Source organism: Budorcas taxicolor, chromosome 7, assembly GCF_023091745.1.
Source record: "Budorcas taxicolor isolate Tak-1 chromosome 7, Takin1.1, whole genome shotgun sequence".
NCBI lineage: Eukaryota > Metazoa > Chordata > Mammalia > Artiodactyla > Bovidae > Budorcas > Budorcas taxicolor.
Window position 1 is genome coordinate 2,283,211 of NC_068916.1, and position 15,340 is coordinate 2,298,550.

A 15,340-nucleotide genomic window follows, 5' to 3' on the forward strand; every position below is an offset into this window, starting at 1 on the left:
AGCTGAAGTTTCTTGTGTTTCCAAAACTTTCTGGTGATTTCTTGCAACTATGGAGGCTTTACCATTTGCTGACCCATCAGTAAGGGCTATCTGAGCATCTGGAATAGGAGACTGTTTGCATCTAACAGGAAAAATAACTGGATGCTTAGACATAAAATTTAACAAAATATGCGAGGGTAAATGATGCAAGATTTGACCACAATAATTTCCTATAGCCATCTGCCAATCATCATCAAACATTAGAAGAGCAGCAAGCTGCTCCTTATTATTTGGAATTACAATCTCTGATGGCTCTTTACCGAACAATTCAATGCTCTGTTTCCTTCCCTTTAGTATTAACGTGGCAATTAAACCAGGCTAAGAAGCCACGACTTTTTTAGCTTGGGCGGGAAGATGGATCCACTCTAGAGGACTGCTTTGCCACAGGACTCCCGTCGGTGCTGTTGGAGTAGCTAGACAAAGGAACTGCCAAGTTACCATCAAATCAATTCTTTTTACATAACTATTTGATAAGGCTGTTTCTACTTTGCCTAGGGCTTCCCGAGCCTCAGCAGTTAATTGTCTTTTAGAAGTTGGATCAGGATCCCCGCTCAAAATGTTAAAAAGAGGTTTCAATTCGGCAGTGGTTAATTTTGAAGAGGGTCTAATCCAATTAATATCACCTAAGAGTTTTTGATAATTATTTAAAGAAATAAGATGGTCTTTTCTCAATTGCAGGGGGCATGAGTCACTGTTTCTGAATTTATGACTCTTCCTAAGTAGGTTATGGGTGGATTGATTTGAATTATTTCTGGGGCAATTTTTAGACCTCTGTCTGTCAATGCCTGGGTCAAATCTTGGAGGACAGTTTGTAAATGAGCTCTATCAGGATGAGCTATTAAAATATTATCCATATAGTGAAGCATATATACCTGTTCATATTTCATCCTAGTGTCTTCTAGAGTGGCATTAACAAATTTCTGGCATAGGGTGGGGCTATTTTTCATTCCCTGAGGCAAAACCTTTCACTGAAACCATAAGTAAGGCTGTTTAAGATTTTCTGATGGCAGGCTAAAGGCAAATCGCTTTTTGTCCTCAGCATTTAAAGGAATGATGAAAAAGCAGTCTTATAAATCAATTACAATTATATTATATCCCTCTGGAATGGCTACTGGAGAAGGCAGCCCAGGTTGTAAGGCCCCCATATCCTCCATGGTGGCATTAATTGCACTTAAATTCTGTAAAAGTCACCATTTGCCAGATTTTTTCTTACTAACAAAAATAGGAGTGTTCCGGGGCTATTGGAGGGCTCAATATATCCCAATTTTTTGAACAAATAGTTGTTCAAAAATTAACGTTTTAGCTGCCAGTAATATTTCTTTAGGCAGAGGCCATTGTTCCACCCACACCGGATCTTGAGATTTCCATGTAATGGGGTTGGCAGCAGAAACAATGACCCCCGTTATAAATTTGGATAGCCCAATCCAGTACGTAACTGTCGAGGAGTTGGGAAAATTGGCTCAATTATTCCTGTCTGTTGTTCACCCAATCCTTTTGATGGATCATAACCCATCTGCAACATTTGAGAGGTCACTTCATCATCAGGGCTAAAAAGTAGTACTCCCATTTGAGACAGCACGTCCCTCCCCCACAAGGTAAAGGGGAGCGAAGGAACAACATAAGGTTGGAAAGTTCCACAAATATCCTCAAATTGCCAATCTAAAATTTTTGCACTTTTAGCTACTGCAGGAGCTCGTCCTAACCCTACCAACTCATTTTCAGTGGTATGTGTTGGCCAGGAGCTGGGCCAGTCTTTCCCAGAGATGCAAGAGTCATCTGCTCCTGTGTCTAATAGCCCTACAATAGATTTGCCACTGCCGAGAATAGTTTTCATAGGGTGTTTCTGACTAATTTCTGTTACCCAAAAAACCATATCACTAGACCCAAATCCTTTATCCTGCCTTTTATTTTGGGTAGCTGTATGCCCAATTGCAGTCTGGTAAGGCAAAAGTAAAAGTTGGGCTATTCTCTGTCCCTGATGTATTTGGAAAGTCTTAGTTGGGGGTGAAATCATTATCTGAATTTCTCCTGTATAATCTGAGTCAATTACTCTGGGGATAATGATAAGACCTTGCATAGCTAAGGAACTTCTGCCTAGTATAATTCCTACTAAACCTGTCGGCAATGGGCCTTTAACTCCTGTAGAGATTTTTACAGTGGGGCTATCTGGTGTTAATATTGTTGAGGTGGCGGAACTGAGGTCCAGTCCTGTGCTGCCAGGGGTTGCTCTGATGAGTTCTGCGATGGGACGAAGGGAAAGAATGGGTTCAGTGAGGCTGCCCCAATCTTTGGCAGGGCCTGGGGCTGGCCCCTCAATCCATTTCCCGACTGCTGGTCAGGGCCCAAAAAGGTTCCATTTCTGTGGAATCTCGACCTACAGTCTTTTAGCCAATGATATCCTTTTTGGCAGCGAGGACGAAGAGATTTGGGGATGGGAAAATTTTGTGGAGCGGACACAGCCGGTGGGGCGGAATTTGGCTGATAATTTGGCATCATTGAGGGTCCTATATCTGCACATTGCCTGATATAATCTTTTAAAGTTCCAGTTTTCTTTATGGGATGTAAAATAGCCTGGCAGGTAGAGTTAGCATTTTCAAATGCCAGTTGTTTTGTCACTATATTAGCTGCCTCAGAATTAGAGATTACTCGTTTACTGCATCTACAAGCCATGAGAGAAAATCCTCATATGGCTCTTTAGGTTTTTGTTTGATATTAGAGAAGGAAGAGGTGGTTGAATCATTTCCTTCAGGCAATGATCGCAAAGCCACAGTAGCGCAGGCAGCTACTTGTTGAAGGGTCATTTTATCTCATTTCGTTTGTTCTGGAAGTAAGGCATATTCATTAATACCTATCAACATATTTTTTACAATATGTCTTGAACCGTATATTAGGTTGCTATCAGCCTGTTTTGGGGCTAGGTCCTCATATTCAGTTCTCCAAAATATGAATTGTCCTCCAGATAAAAAAAAGCTTTAGCAACTGCCTTCCAATCATACGGTGTCGTCCATCTGGCTGCTAAAATTTCTAATAATTGTAAAGTGTATGGGGCCATAGGCACATACGAAGCACAGTTCAGTTCAGCTCAGTTCAGTCACTCAGTTGTGTCCGACTATTTGCGACCCCATGAATTGCAGCACACCAGGCCTCCCTGTCCATCACCATCTCCCGGAGTTCACTCAGACTCATGTCCATTGAGTCCACGATGCCATCCAGCCTCGGTTGTCCCCTTCTCCTCGTGCCTCCAATCCCTCCCAGCATCAGAGTCTTTTCCAATGAGTCAACTCTTCACATGAGGTGGCCAAAGTGCTGGAGCTTCAGCTTTAGCATCATTCCTTCCAAAGAAATCCCAGGGCTGATCTCCTTCAGAATGGACTGGTTGGATCTCCTTGCAGTCCAAAGGACTCTCAAGAGTCTTCTCCAGCACCACAGTACCAAAGCATCAATTCTTCAGCCTTCTTCACAGTCCAACTCTCACATCCATACATGACCACAGGAAAAATCATAGCCTTGACTAGACGGACCTTAGTCGGTTAAGTAATGTCTCTGCTTTTGAATATACTATCTAGGTTGGTCATAACTTTTCTTTCAAGGAGTAAGCATCCTTTAATTTCATGGCTGCGGTCACCATCTGCAGTGATTTTGGAGCCCCCCAAAATAAAGTCTGACATTGTTTCCACTGTTTCCCCATCTATTTCCCATGAAGTGATGGGACCAGATGCCATGATCTTCGTTTTCTGAATGTTGAGCTTTAAGCCAACAATTTCGCTCTCCTCTTTCACTTTCATCAAGAGGCTTTTTAGCTCCTCTTCACTTTCTGTCATAAGGGTGGTGTCATCTGCATATCTGAGGTTGTTGATATTTCTCCCAGCAATCTTGATTCCAGCTTGTGTTTCTTCCAGTCCAGCGTTTCTCATGATGTACTATGCATATAAGTTAAATAAGCAGGGTGACAATATACAGCCTTAACGTACTCCTTTTCCTATTTGAAACCAGTCTGTTGTTCCATGTCCAGTTCTAACTGTTGCTTCCTGACCTGCATACAGATTTCTCAAGAGGCAGGTCAGGTGGTCTGGTATTCCCATCTCTCTCAGAATTTTCCACAGTTTATTGTGATCCACACAGTCAAAGGCTTTGGCATAGTCAATAAAGCAGAAATAGATGTTTTTCTGGATCTCTCTTGCTTTTTCCATGATCCAGCGGATGTTGGCAATTTGATCTCTGGTTCCTCTGCCTTTTCTAAAACCAGCTTGAACATCAGGATGGTCACGGTTCACGTACTGCTGAAGCCTGGCTTGGAGAATTTTGAGCATTACTTTACTAGCGTGTGAGATGAGTGCAATTGTGCGGTAGTTTGAGCATTCTTTTGCATTGCCTTCTTTGAGATTGGAATGAAAACTGAACTTTTCCAGTCCTGTGGGCACTGCTGAGTATTCCAAATTTGCTGGCATATTGAGTGCAGCACTTTCACAGCATTATCTTTCAGGATCTGAAATAGCTCAACTGGAATTCCATCACCTCCACTAGCTTTGTTCGTAGTGATGCTTTCTAAGGCCGACTTGACTTCAGATTCCAAGATGTCTGACTCTAGATTAGTGATCACATCATCATGATTATCTGCGTCGTGAAGATCTTTTTTGTACAGTTCTTCCGTGTATTCTTGCCACCTCTTCTTAATATCTTCTGCTTCTGTTAGCTCCATACCATTTCTGTCCTTTATCCAGCCCATCTTTGCATAAAATGTTCCCTTGGTATCTCTAATTTTCTTAATGGGATCTCTAGTCTTTCCCATTCTGTTGTTTTCCTCTATTTCTCTGCATTGATACCTGAAGAAGGATTTCTTATCTCTTCTTGCTATTCCTTGGAACTCTGCATTCAGATGCTTATATCTTTCCTTTTCTCCTTTGCTTTTTGCCTGCCTTCTTTTCACACCTATTTGTAAGGCTTCCTCAGACAGCCATTTTGCTTTTTTGCATTTCTTTTCCACGGGGATGGTCTTGATCCCTGTCTCCTGTACAATGTCACAAACCTCATTCCATAGTTCATCAGGCACTCTATCTATCAGATCTAGGCCCTTAAATCTATTTCTCACTTCTATTGTATAATCATAAGGTATTTGATTGAGGTCATACCTGAATGGTCTAGCGGTTTTCCCTACTTTCTTCAATTTGAGTCTGAATTTGGTAATAAGGAGTTCATGATCTGAGCCACAGTCAGCTCCTGGTCTTGTTTTTGTTGACTGTATAGAGCTTCTTCATCTTCAGCTGCAAAGAATATAATCAATCTGATTTCAGTGTTGACCATCTGGTGATGTCCATGTGTAGAGTCTTCTCTTGTGTTGTTGGAAGAGGGTGTTTGCTACGACCAGTGCATTTTGTTGGCAAAACTCTATTAGTCTTTGCCCTGCTTCATTCCACATTCCAAGGTCAAATTTGCCTGTTACTCCAGGTGTTTCTTGACTTCCTACTTTTGCATTCCAGTCCCCTATAAGGAAAAGGACATCTTTTTTGGGTGTTAGTTCTAAAAGGTCTTGTAGGTCTTCACAAAACCATTCAACTTCAGCTTCTTCAGCGTTACTGGTTGGTGCATAGACTTGGATAACTGTGATATTGAATGGTTTGCCTTGGAAACGAACAGAGATCATTCTGTCGTTTTTGAGATTGCATCCAAGTACTGCATTTCAGACTCTTGTATACCATGATGGCTACTCCATTTCTTCTGAGGAATTCCTGTCCACAGTCATAGATATAATTGTCATCTGAGTTAAATTCACCCATTCCAGTCCATTGTAGTTCACTGATTCCTAGAATGTCGACGTTCACCCTTGCTATCTCTTGTTTGACCACTTCCAATTTGCCTTGATTCATGGACCTGACATTCCAGGTTCCTATGCAATATTGCTCTTTACAGCATCAGATCTTGCTTCTATCACCAGTCACATCCACAACTAGGTATTGTTTTTGCTTCGGCTCCATCCCTTCATTCTTTCTGGAGTTATTTCTCCACTGATCTCCAGCAGCATATTGGGCACCTAATGACCTGGGGACTTCCTTATTCAGTATCCTATCATTTTGCCTTTTCCTACTGTTCATGGGGTTCTCAAGGCAAGAATACTGAAGCGGCTTGCCATTCCCTTCTCCAGTGGACCACATTCTGTCAGACCTCTCCACAATGACCCACCCATCTTGGGTTGCCCCGCAGGCATGTCTTGGTTTCATTGAGTTAGACAAGGCTGTGGTCCTAGTGTGATTAGATTGACTAGTTTTCTGTGAGTATGATTTCAGTGTGTCTGCCCTCTGATGCCCTCTTGCAGCACCTACCATCTTACTTGGGTTTCTCTTACCTTGGGCGTGGGGTATCTCTTCACGGCTGCTCCAGCAAAGCACAGCCACTGCTCGTTACCTTGGATGAGGGGTATCTCCTCACCACCGCCGTTCCTGACCTTCAATGTGGGATAGCTTCCCTAGGCCCTCCTGTGCCTGCACAGCCACTGCTCTTCAGGTTGCTCCTCCCGGCCACTGGCCCTGGCCTCGGGCATGGTTGGCTCCTCCAAGCTGCCGCCCCTGGCCTTGGGCTTGGGGTGGCTCCTCAGGGTCACCGCCCCTGGCCTCAGGCATGAGGTGGCTTCTCCTGGCCGCCTCTGACCTCGGACGTGGGGTGTCTCCTCCTGGCCGCCACTGGCCTTGGACGCTGGGTAGCTTCTGCTGGCCACCGCCCTGACCTTGAACACGGGGTGTCTCCTCCCGGCCGCCACTGACCTCGGATGCAGGGTAGCTCCTCTCAGCCACCGCCCCTGGCCTCAGACGCAGGGTGGCTCCTCCCGGCCATTCCTGCACCATCGCAGCCTGGCACTCTGGGCCGCTGTCCCTGACTTCGGACGTGGGGTAGCTCTCAGCCTAGCTTAGTGCACTGGCCCGCCGCTGCCGCCTGTGCTCAAGCATGTTTTAATTCTTTTATCATTTTCATTTGAATGGGTTCCCATTGGATGGGTCCTGCCCCTCCCCCTCGCCTTCTATCAAATATTACAGGAAAGCAAGCTTCCAGGTGGGGATGAAAGTCATCTTTGGGGCTAGAAAGGACCCTTCTCCGGGGAACTCCTAGAGGGTCCCTTCACTCCTATAGGGAGGGGGGGCAGAGGAGGGCCGGAATATGCCATATATTTGTCTTCATATTCCGAAGAGCTTTTAACTGTTTGATGTTTAGATCTTACAGATGTTTTAACTGAAGATGTCTCCCTTAAGCTCCTAGGGGCATATGGCCTGATAGAAGACATTTCTTTTGAGCTCCTGAGAGCAGAAGGCCTAACTGGGGAAGTTTCTCTTGAATTTCTAGGAACAGTTGTCTGATAGGGGATGTTTCCCTTAAACTCTTCAGAGCAGGTGGTCTCATTGGGGAACTTTATTTTAAACTCCTTGGAGCATCTTTATTTAACAAAGGCCAATTCTCATCAGAGTGATATTGAGTTATTTTTTCTTCCAAATTCTCCTCATCTGAGGGCTGGTTTTTAATCTCACCCCTATTATTTATCTTTTCCTGGGCAGTCATTGCAGCTATCATTTCATTTAACTGCTGATAGCTAGGTAAAGCCTCTTTTTCCTCCTTTTCCTCTTTTATAGCTATACTTTTTTCTTCACTTTCCTCTTTAAGATGTACCTTTTCAGGATTGGGAGCAGGATCTAAAGCATCTCTAATTATTTTCCATAAAGAAAAGGCATCTGTAGGCACTTTTTCTGAGCCATGTTCAGTCTGGTAAGATTTTAGGTGTTTTCCTACTCTCTCCCAGGTATCTAAGTTGACAGTGCCCTCCCCAGGAAACCAAGGACACTGTTCTTGTACAAATGAAAAAAATGAATGAATGTTAGTTTTCTTAACCTTAATTCCTCTTTTACTTAACAACTGCAAGATTTCTCCTATAAAAAGCTGTCTTTTTTTGACTCACTGTTACCCATGTTAGAAAATAAAGATTTAGTAAAGAAGGTTTAGTTTCTTCCTTGCCAAAGTTTTTACCTTTGTCAAGGGGGGTTTCTTTCAACCCGTCTACCCTTCACTAAGGGGGGGTGGGGGTCTTTCAACCTGTCAGTTTCTTTCAACCCTTAAAACACTTACCACTCCTTCTAACCCTACCTATCTTATGCAGGGGGGGTCCTAGGAACCCGAGTGGCTTCCATTCCCTCCCGAATTACTGAGCGCTTCTGAAACCTACCTTCTAATAGCTTGTTCCGGGCGCCACTTGCCAGGGTCCAGCCCTGGTGGATCTGAGGAATTCGAAGTGGGGATGGAGTTAGAGTCTGGGAAAGGACTATTTAATTAGAAATATAAGAGAGATTAGGAAAAAATAGTGTAGTAGGAAAATTAAGTGGAGAAAAGATGCTGAATAACTTGGTTTACATGGAGAACTAATAAAACCTCAGGACAAGAGGTTTGCGCCATCTATGTTAGGCCACCGGCAACTACTTGAATAGAGGATGCCCCACCTTGGGCTCCCTCTCGCGTGGGTCTTAGAAGCCAGGGCAAGTAAGTAGACATAGTGAGCCTCCACACTCCAGATGGAAATTCAGCCTGAAAAGGAGAGGGAGGGAGAGGGGGAAAGAGAGAGAGGAAGTCTACACGGGGGGATCCAGATTTCCAAGAAACCAGTTTGAGAAGCTGGTCTGAGAAACTGGTCCATCCTTTATTGTCCGGAAAAGCTGTTTATACTTTTGGTTGTACATAGAGATCAATGGATAATACAAAATTATGCAGCATCAGCAGCCCTGACTCTTATCGAGACCAGGCTTTTCCTCTGCATACCTAGCTGTATACACAAGTCTTAGGTGATTTACATCATCTTCTGGCCAGAAGGCCAATTAACATTTTATGGCCCTTTTCTGATAAGGGTCTATCAACCAGAAGACTTATTTGCCTTAATAGTGTTGTTCTTCCCAAAGTCTGGTGCCACTCTCAGAAAGCACTAAATAAAGGTACATTTTTGCATAGCAAGGAAACAACAATTTATAACAAGGAAAGAGGAGTACAGTGATTTATAACAAAGAGAAAATTCATTAACTCAAAAAATCTAGTGTTTCTAACATCAAAAACTACTATATTCCTTATTCTATATCCCAATTAAATGGATTAATATCCTTCAGGTGCCTAAAAGATAAAGAATATGGAGGCCTGGCAGCGGTCATTGACTCAAAAGTGAAAATCCTCTACCAATATAATTCTTAGCTTTTTAGAAAAGGCTCTGTATCTTTAAGATGCTTTAAGCTTCATGCCTCTCTCAGTTGGGGGGCTGCAAACAATCACAAGTTGTAAAAGTCTGGGGGAACCTGTCAGGCAAGTTAGAGAGCCATCAGAGGCATTTGAGCTGAAACATTCCTTTCATATGCAGGAGACCAGTTGGAGCTCTAAGTTAACTTTTTCCAGAGAAGGGTGGTCGGGGATAGCCCCCTGTAATGCCAGAGAGTATAGTATAGCAGACAGTAAACAGACAGATTTTGGTTTCGGGGTAGATGCTCAGGCAGAGGACCCCTTAAGACCTGACTCGCCTTGCCCATCAGGTCTCTCTGCATGACCTTGTCATGGGTAGAATCTCCCATGCAGAATCCCGGCACCCCGAAATAACCGTCTCCACTCGAGAGGAACAGCGAGTGTCACACCACAACACAAGAAGAGCCCCGTTTTTCCCTCCTCATCTCGAGAGGAGGGTAGATTTCCCTGCTTCGTTGGGAAAGGAATCCTGGCATTCCTGTCGCATCTCAAGAGGCGGCAGTCTCAACGTGAAAGTCAAGCGGAACGTCAAGGGCCGTGCCACCATTCCAAAAGACCCCTATGTCCAATCCACTACAGATATAACTCATTACCCTGCACTGACTCGACTGTCAACCTGAGTATTGACTCAAAACATGATGACACGTGTGACAGCCCTGTGGCACCATGAAAGAAAACCACAGATCCCTATGTGAACTCAACAGGAAGCCTGACACTACTGTTACAGCTCAAGAGGAAAGCGGACTTGCATGTCTCCACACGAGATGAGGCCTGACTTCCCTGTGGAAACTCTAGGGGAACCCCGAGATCTATGTCGGCACTGGAGAGGAACCCGAGGTTCCAGCCTCAGCTCCATGGTGAGGACCTAGGACCCGGAACAGAATGGAGAGGAATTATGAGAGGCCCCTCACAACTTGGACGGAGACTGGACTTTCTTGAGGCAACAAGAGCTGGTCACTGAGGTCTCCATCTTAACTCTAGGGGAACCCATAGTTTTCTGCTACAACTCGAGAAAAACCAGGATATCTCCCCTCCACGTTAGATGAGGCCCCTTTCCATGGCAGCATCACGAGAGATATCCCCCCTTCTCTCTTGAGCCTTGAAAGGGTCCTTGACATCCTTGATCCAAAAAGCCAATATCCCAATTCACTCCAGATACACCTGACTCCCCTGCACTGAGTCGACGGTCACCCAGAGGATCGACTCAAAACATGATGGCAGGATTGACAGCCCTGTACACCTCGTGAGAAAGCCACCAATCCCTGTCTCAACTCGACAGGTAGGCTGACACTGCTTTCCAGCTCGAGAGGAAAACGGACTTGCATGTTTCATCACGAGACGAGTCCTGTCTCCCTTGTGGAAACTCCAGAGGAACCCTGAGATCCATGTCAGCACATGAGAGGAATCCTGAGGTTCCAGCCTCAACTCCAGATGAGGACATAGTGCCCGGCTGCGACTGGAGAGGAATCCCGAGAGGCCCGTCACAACTGGCATGGAAACTGGGCTTTCCAAGGGAACACGAGTGGGTGCCTGAGGTCCCCGTCATAACTCGAGAGGAATCCCAAGTTTCCAGTCACATCTCGAGGAAAAACAGGAGATTCTCTTCTCAATGCGAGATGAGGCCCTTTTCCAAAGCAGCATCTTGAGAGAAATCCCACCTTCTTTCTTGAGCCTCGAAAGGGTCGTTGACACCCTAGGGACAACACAAGACGTTCTCCGACATACCCGGCTGCACTCGAGAGGAACACCGAGGGTCCCACCACAACTCAAGAAGAGCCCTGGTTTTCCCTCCTCATCTCGAGACGAGTGTTCTTTTCCCTGCTTCGTTGGGAAAGGAATCCTGGCATTCCCATCACACCTCAAGAGGGGCGGGCTAAATTTGAAACTCGAGAGGAACTTCAGGGGTCGTGCCACAATTCCAAAAGACCCTGATATCCCAATCCACTCCAAATACACCTGACTCCCCTGCTCTGACTCGACGGTCACCTGGAGGATCAACTCAAAACACGATGGCAGGATTGACAGCCCTGTGGCACTTCAAGAGAAAGTCACCGATCCCTATGTAAACTCTACCAGAAGCCTGACACAGCTTTTCCAGCTTGAGAGGAGAGCGGACTTGCATGTCTCATCATGAGACGAATCATGATTCCCCTCTGTAAACTTCAGAAGAACCCCGAGATCCATGTCAGCACTGGAGAGGAAACCTGAGGTTCCAGCCTCAACTCCAGATGAGGACCTCGGCCCCGGCAGCGACTGGAGAGGAATCCCGACAGACCCCTCACAATTGGCATGGAGAATGGACTTTGCAAGGGAACAAGATCGGGTCCCTGAGGTCCCCATCGTAACTCGAGAGGAACCTCAAGTTTATAGCCGCATCTCAAGAGAAACAGGAGATTTTCCCCTCAACGCTAGATGAGGTCTTTTTCTGCTGAGGCATCTCGAGAGTAATCCCACCATCCCTCTTGAGCCTCAAAAGGGTCCTTGACACCCTTGAGGCAACTCAAGAAGTTCCCCCACATACCCGTCTCCACTCGAGAGGAACACCAAGAGTCCCGCCACAACTCAAGAAGAGCCCCACTTTTTCGTCCTCATCTTGAGAGGAGGGTCCATTTCCCTGACTTGTCGGGAAATGAATCCTGGCGTTACAGTCGCATCTCAAGAGGAGGTGGTCTCAACTTGACACTCGAGAAGATCTCCAGAGGTCGTGTCATCATTTCAAAAGCCCTCAATGTCCCAGTGCACTCCAGATACACCTGACTCCCCTGCAACTGACTCGACGGTCACCTCGAGGACCGAGTCAAAACACGATGGCAGGTGTGACAGCCCTGTGACACCTCGAGAGAAAGCCACCGATCCCTATGTCAACCGGACAGGAAGCCTGGCACTGCTTTTCCAGCTCAAGAGGAGAGCGGACTTGCATGTCTCCACACGAGACAAGGCCTGATTTCCCTGTGGAAACCCCAGAGGAACCCTGAGATCCATGTCGGCATGGGAGAAGAAACCTGAGGTTGCGGCCTGAACTCCAGATGAGGACCTCAGCCCCGGAACCGACTGCAGAGGAATCCCGAGAGGCCCCTCCCAACTCGCATGGAGACTGGACTTTCCTGAGACCACACGAGCGGGTCCCTGAGGTCCCTGTCGTAACTCGAGAGGAACGCCAAGTTTGCTGCTGCAACTCGAGAAAAACCAGGAGATTCTCGCCTCAACGTGAGATGAGGCCCTTTTCTGCTGTGGCGTCTCGAGAGAAATCCCACCTTCCCTCTTGAGCCTCGAAAGGGTCCTTGACACCCTTGAGGCAACTCAAGAATTTACCCGACCTACCTGTCTCCACTCAAGAGAAACACCGAGGGTCCCACCACAACTCAACAAGAGCCCCGCTTTTCCCTCCTCATCTTGAGATGAGGGTCCATTTCCCTGCTTCATCGGGAAAGGAATCCCGGCGTTCCCGTCGCACTCAAGAGGAGGCGGTCTCAACTTGACACTCGAGAGGAACTTCAGGGGTCATGGCACCATTTCAAAGGACCCCGATTTCCCAGTGTCCTGGGAGCCAGCGAGAGGAATCCCTCCCATGACAAGGTCATGTGGCAGTGATCTGATGGGCGAGGCTAGTCAGATCTCAGGATGTCTCCCTGGTATTTCCTGAGCATGTACCCCCCAAACCAAAAATCTGCTGGCCTTTGTACTCTGCTTTTCCACTCTTCTGACACACTCTGGAAAAAGTCAACTCAGGGCTTTAGTCTTCTGCATTTGAAAGGGATGTTTCAGTTAACCCCCCTCTGATAACTCTCTAGCTTGCCTAACAGGTTCCCCTGGACTTCTTACAGCTTGTGAATTGCTTACAGCCCCCCAACCAAGAGAGGCACAAAGCTTAAAAGCATCTTAAAGATACAGAGCCTTTTCTAAAGTGCTAAAAAAAAAAAAAAAAGATCATATTGGTGACGGGTTTCACTGTTGACTCAATGATTGCTGCCAGACCTCCATATTCTTTATCTTTTAGGCACCTGGGAGGATATTAATCAAAATAATCGGGATATGGAAAAAGATATATAGTAGTTTTGATGTTAGCAACACTAGACTTTTGAGTTAATTACTTTTCTCTTTGTTATATATCACTACGCTCCTCTTGTGTCCTTGCTATGTAAGAATATAACATTATTTACTGTTTTCTGAGAGTGGCACCAGACTTTGCGAAGAACGACACAAATAAGTCTTCTGGTTGACAAACCCTTATCAGAAAAAAGGATGTAAAATGTTAATTGGCCCTTCTGGCTGAAAGATGATGTAAATCACCTAAGACTTGTGTAATCAACTGGGTATACAGAGAGAAAAGCCTGGTTTTGATAAGAGTCTGGGCTGCTAAAGCTGCATAATTTTGTATTACCCATTGATCTCTATGTACAATCAAAAAGGTATAAAAGGACTTTCTAGACAATAGAGGCCGGGCCAGTCATTGGAAGGACTGGTTTCCCCCGTGTCTCCTGTTTAATTTCAGGCTGAATTCACATCTGGGGCATGGAGGCTTGCCATGTCTACTTACTTGTCCCGTATTCTAAGATCCACATGAGAGGGAGCCGAAGGTGAGGCACCCTCTGATATTCAAGAGGACGCCAGTGGCCTAACGTAGATGGTGCAAGCTCCTTGTCTGGAACTTTATTGGCTTTCCACGTAAACCAAGTTATTCAGCCTCTTTTCTCCACGTAATATTCCTACTACACTATTTCTTCCTAATCTAATCTTATATTTATAAATAAATAAGTTTTTTCCTCACCTACTCTCTCTCCCCTTCGAATCACCCTCAATCCGCTGGGGGTGGACCCCGGCAAGTGGCGCCTGGAACAGGCTATTCGTAGTTAGGTTCCCCGAGCAATTAGGGTCATCAGCCCTATTGCCACCCCCCTGAAGCAAGTAGGGTCATCAGCCCTATTGCTGTGGACATCTAGGGTCATCAGCCCTATTGTTCCTCCAGTGTTGAGTGCTCTGGACGGATAGGAACTCACTCAGGGTGCGTCAGACCCCCTGTATGATAGACAGGGTGAGTAGGAGTGGGAAGTGTTGAAGAGTTTAAGAGAAACCTGGTTTTCTAGAGGTTGAATGAAACCTGCTTTCTTTGGGTTGAAAAGAAAACCCCCCTCGCCAAAGGTAAAACCTCTGTCGAGGCAGACGTTTCTATAAGTCTTAATTTTCTGACACGGGTAACAATGACTCAGAAGAATGACAACTCTTTATAGAAGTAATTTTGTAAATGTCAAACAAAAGAGAAATTCAAGTTAAAAAGGCTAGTGTTACAAAAGCAATGTCCTTGGTTTTCAGAAGAGGGTACTGTTAATTTAGATATTTGGGTGAAGCTAGGAAAACATCTAAAAATTTATTATACTTATTATACTTTGCATGAGCCAGAAAAAGTTCCTGTAGATGCTTTTGCTCTGTTAAATATAATTTAAAATGTTCTGGACCCCCGTCATGGGGGTGTTAGATAGACTATGGGAGAGGCTATAGCGGTGGATGGTAGTGGGTCTCCACCTTCTATCCAGATCATATTTTCTGCATTGGCAAAGAAAAGGAGGGAGACTGTACTCTTCCTCCCGAGGAAGGAGAGTGCTTACAGGATGCAGCGGCTGAGCGCCCTGTTGAGCTCCCTCCCCTTCTACACAAACCAAACCTTTAAAAATTTATCTTATTTAAGGCGAGCACTGCAACCTCCGCTTGTGCCTCCCCAGGGCTTAAGAACTCTCCACTTTACATCCAAAGCCTCCCAGAATATTGCTTAAGGTTGAAAAGGATGGGGAGAATATTTTTCAGCAAAAGAGCTTTTAAAACAGAGCCTGCTCCTTGCAGAAAACCCCCTCAGGGGGTGCCTCACCCAAGCAAAAAAGAAAAAAAGAGAGAGAGAAAAAGAAAGAAAAATAATCCTAAAGAGAAGGATTTTACAAATAAAAAATGTTTCTCTTGTGGCCAAATGGAACATTTTTGCCAGCAATGTCCTGCTAAACAGAGACAAAAAGCCGTGCCAATTCACCCCAGGTAGTAGCAGCAGCAGTAGCTCAGGACTAGA